Source organism: Oryzias melastigma, linkage group LG2 (assembly GCF_002922805.2).
Source record: "Oryzias melastigma strain HK-1 linkage group LG2, ASM292280v2, whole genome shotgun sequence".
NCBI classification, from domain to species: Eukaryota; Metazoa; Chordata; class Actinopteri; order Beloniformes; family Adrianichthyidae; genus Oryzias; species Oryzias melastigma.
The window spans coordinates 19074324-19079162 of NC_050513.1; the positions used below are offsets into that span (position 1 = coordinate 19074324).

At 36.9% G+C, this 4839-nt stretch overlaps 1 long non-coding RNA gene across 1 annotated transcript in view; it reads left to right on the forward strand.

Moving 5' to 3' along the window:
• Positions 1–954: 954 nt before the first annotated feature.
• The window catches only part of LOC118599861, a 60377-nt gene continuing 56492 nt past the window's right edge, over positions 955–4839 (forward strand). The window contains exons 1-2 of the long non-coding RNA XR_004949390.1: positions 955–997; positions 2443–2567. This is a non-coding gene — a long non-coding RNA (uncharacterized LOC118599861). The remainder of the gene's footprint in view (positions 998–2442; positions 2568–4839) is intronic.

The window sequence follows — 4839 nt, forward strand, 5'->3', positions numbered from 1 at the left end:
GCTAACTCCAAACCTGGCTAATTAAAGTAAAGTCTGACCCCACTACATGTTAGCCATGTTAGCCATGTTAGCATACTTACGGTAACCCTTGTAACTCATAAAAAACAAAAATCACAGCTAAAGAAAACAGAAAATATTGATTTGGCAAAACTAACTTCCAACTTTGATTGTGAAACAAAATTAAAAATAAGTAAAATGAAAAAACAGTCCAATACTGTTAAATGTTAGCCGTTTTAACATATTCACAATAACACTTAAAGTTTTCTAGAATTTTTACAAAAACAAAAGATTACTGCTAAAAAACATGTTACTATGACTATCCTATCTCTCAACTATGTTTCTAACAAATGTAAGAAACACAGCTCAACACAACATTCTAAATGTTAGCCCAGTTAGCAAATTTACAAAAACACCCAAACTTGTTTGCAACTATTAAAAAGTATATACATTTATTGACAGAGTACCCTGTACCTCTTAAAATCGCTTTGATATCAAGAAGTACAACCAGAATAAAATTAATTTATCAGGTGCTCCGGATTATATATATATAACAATTAAAAAATGAAATACTCTGAAACACAATATTTAACTCAATTTTCTTAATTAATCAGAAAAATAGAAAAATAAACGTAATAAAAGCGGTTTGACCTTCAGATTCAATGATTTGTGAGGCTTTCCTTTTTTTAGGTCACACTCCCAGACAGCAGGTGGCAGTGCTGAGCATCCGGTTTTCTATTTTTCAGTAGAAATAAATAAAAGTTGGGAAAAACATGTGACTTTTAAACCTAAGGTGTCATGGATCATTGGGTTTAATCAATGAAAAACTGGGTTTTAGGTTTTGTAATTTGAAGTTTGGTTGTGAGGTCCTGGTTCTTCCTACCACTAGGGGGCAGTACTGAGTAATCAAAGCAGCTGGAGACACCAAAAAGAAGAGATGTGCTGTAAATAGTTTGAAAATGGAGGATGAAGCTCCACAGAAGTGTTTTCCATCTTCCAGGTGAGTTTAAAAGGCGGATTTGGATCATTTCAAAATAAAAGTTGCATTAAGATAATAAAGTCAGCTGTTGGAACACCTCAAGGACCAGAAACGTTTTTAATTGAACAAACATTTTAGGACTTCAAAGAGGAGAAGTGTTTGACAGAAGACTCAAAAAGACTGTTGTCATCTGTAAACAGAAGTCAAAGGATTTTGTTTCAAAATGTGAAGCAAATGAAACAGGAAATGACAGTTTGGTGTCAGTCCCAATGGTTTATGATTCAACTGATTAAGTTTATTTTAAATGTCTTTAAATTCAACTTTATTTATGGAGGACTCTTCCAACTAATGTGAGTCAGAGTGATTCATATACAAACATTTTTTATTTTATTTTAAAAACCAATCAATCTCTTGTGTCTTTTATCTGTATTGTTTTTGGTCTATCCTATCTCATCAATCGTATGTGTCTGTTGTGTCTATGTCGGTCTATCTCTTTCATTTTATGTCTCTATTTCTTCTATCTTATGTCTACCTACTGTATCTCTTCTTAGTTCTGTCGCTCTCTTCTATTTTATCTCTCTCTATCTCTTTTATTTTATGTCTCTCTATCTCTTCTATCTTATGTCTGTCTTTTTCTTCTATCTAATGTATGTCTATGTCCTCTTTTTATATATTTTTATCTCTTCTATCTTATGTGTGTTTCTTTTTTTATGTGTCTCTTTATCTCCATCTTATGTCAGTCTATCTCTTCTATCTTATGTCAGTCTATCTCTTCTATATTATGTCAGTCTATCTCTTCTATCTTGTGTCTGTCTCATCTATCTTATGTCTGTCTATCTCTTCTATCTCATGTCTATCTCTTCTATCTCATGTCTATCTCTTCTATCTCATGTCTATCTCTTCTATCTCATGTCTATCTCTTCTATCTCATGTCTATTGCTTCTATCTTAAGTCTACCTCTTCTACTTCATGTCTATATCTTCTATCTCATGTCTATCTCTTCTATCCATGTCTGTTTATCTCTTTATTTTATGTCAGTCTATCTCTTCTCTCATGTCTTTCATTTCTATCTTAAGTCTATCTCTTTTATCTCAAGTCTATCTCTTGTATCTCATGTCTATCTCTTATATCTCATGTCTATCTCTTCTATCTCATGTCTATCACTTCTATCTTGAGTCTATCTCTTTTATCCTGTGTCTGTTTTTATCATCTATCCTATGTGTCCATATCGTTTCCTTTATTTTATCTAATATTTTCATCTTTTTTATTCATCTTAAGGGTCTATCTCATGTTTATATACTTCATCTATCCTATGTGTTTCTCTATTTTATTAATCTTTTGTTCCTGTCTGTTATTTATCTCGTTTGCCATGTTTACCTCTCAGTCTTCTGTTGTTCTGTTGTTCTGTTTGTCTATACTATATACATGTAGAGATCTACAGAACTCCTGATTGTCGTCTGTCTCAGGTGAAGCTGGACCATCAGGACCTCCTGAGGACAGAGATGGATCCGGGACGCCTCCCTCTGCCGTCTCCAGGCGGCTGTGCAGCTGCGTCTCACACCTCATCCGGAGCCTCGGAGATCTCACAGAGGTGCAGTCCAACCTGCTGCTCCTCCGTGTTTCTCCTGCGCCGCATCCTGCACGCCAACAGAGGGGTTATTAACACAACAAACTCCAATGCCCTATATAAATAATATGTTCAGAGAAATGCAAAGCGACTCAGCTGACAGCGCTCAGCCAGCGCCTCCAACATCTGTTTATGAGCACTTTGCCTAATGATATCATCCGATATCATTAACTGTGGCAGTGCGCGCGGCGGCGGCGGCAGCAGGTGCAGCTGTTTATGCCTCCCCCAGCATCGCCACAAACACACTAAAGAGGGGGAAAGACTTTCACGGCCTCCTCCAACGCCAGCTCCAGCCCTTTCCTCCCCTCCACCCCGCAAATCGCCAAACTGCTCATTAGGACAATTTTGCGCCACGCAAAAAGAAGCGGCCCCTATGATTTCAATCCGTATATCACCTGTAATTGTAGTTTTTAACCGGAGCCTGATTCCATACATTTAGCGGGAGTAAGCCGGCGAGCTCTCAAAGCACGCCTCTCGCTGCGAGCGCCAGCTGCAGGGGCTGTTTGGAGGTGGTGCGCCGCGCTTCAGGCCCCGGTGTGTGTTTTTTGTTGTTTTTCCGGTGGAGGTGGAGACGCGGCTTGGCGTGTTGCTGCTTTGTTTTCCCGACTTTCTGTTTGGATGCGAGAAATTATAGGAAATTATTATCCGCGGCGTTGACGGTGACGCCGCTTCCCCTTCCTGAGCGGAAGGTCACATCTGGGGTCTCTGCAGGTTCTGACGTGGACCCCCCCCACCCCCATCCCTCCGCTGTAATTACACGCTTCGCCGTTGCCCCGGGTGACGGTGATGCAGCCCGGACCAATTACAGGTCCAAAACAAACATTGACGGCCATCTTTTGTACTCGAGGAAACAAAAACCGCATCTGCTCTGTCAACCGTTGTGCAATTCTATTGCGTAACTTTTTTCAAGTCATCATTATTTCAACAATTAATTTAAAAAAAATCTCAAAAAGCAAAAATGGGGCTTTAAAAAAAAAAAATCTTCTGCAAACGATTAAAAAGTTCATGAATAATCAGGAATAAACTCGTCCATACGTCCATCTTCAGACTCAGGGAGTTGCTGGAGCCTAACCCAACTATGTTGGTTGAAGGTGGGTTCACCCTGAAATGGACCACACACTGAAGGAAGTGAAGCATGTTCTTGGACTTCTAGAAGAATCCGAAGCGCAAAGAAAATCCACACATAGAATAGAATTTAAACCAGGAATGTATGGGTTTTCTTGTGGGATGAATATATATATATATATATAAAATAAAATTATAAAGGAGTGCTGAGGTAGGCCTAAATTTCTGAAAAATTTCAAGTAAAACTGCTTAAAAATTCCTAATATACGCCAATTTTGAAAAAATATTTAGTGTGCTTAAATATTAGTTCAACTCAAAATTAGCATAAAGAACCTTAGTAGATGGATAGTACATGGCCAAAAAGCTAGCACATTGCTTAAGTACACCAAGTAATAGTCAAAAACAGCCTAAAATTCCTCAGTAATCTCAATTGGTCAAAAACGTTAGCCAGTTACTAAGTTAGAAGATAAACTCTAAATTAGCCCATTAAAACCTCAATCAATAACAAATTAACAGAAAATGTTTGCATGTTGCTAAAATATTAGCTAAATTCCAAATAAGCATCAAAAAACCTCAGTAGATAACAAATTAGCCAAAAAGGCTAGTATGTTGCTTTAATAGTAGCTAAATTTTAAAATAGCCTAAAATTAATCAGTAAACTGAATTCGTCAAACAGGTTAGCCTGCTGCTAAAATAGAAGCCAAGCTCTAAAGTAGCCTATCAAGTCCTCAGTAGAAAACTAATTAGCCAAAAACATTAGCATGTTGCTAAAATATTAGCAAAAATTAAAAAATTAGCAATAAGAAGAACCTCAGTAGATGCCAAATTAGCACAAAAGCTAGCTTGTTCCTTTAATACTAGCTAAACTCCAAAATAGCCTAAATTTTTGGAGTAAACTAAATTAGTCAAAAACATTAGCCTGTTGCTAAAATAGAAGCTAGACTCCAAATTAGCAAAAAATAATAAAAAAAACCCCAGTAGATGCTAAATTAGCAAAAAAGATAGTTTGTTCCTTTTAATACTAGCTAAAATTTAAAATAGCCTAAAATTCCTCAGTAAAGAAAATTTATCAAACTCATTAGCCTGCTGCTAAAATAGAATCTAGACTCTAAATTAGCCTATAAAATCCCGAGTAGAAAACAAATTAACCAAAAACGTTAGCATGTTGCTA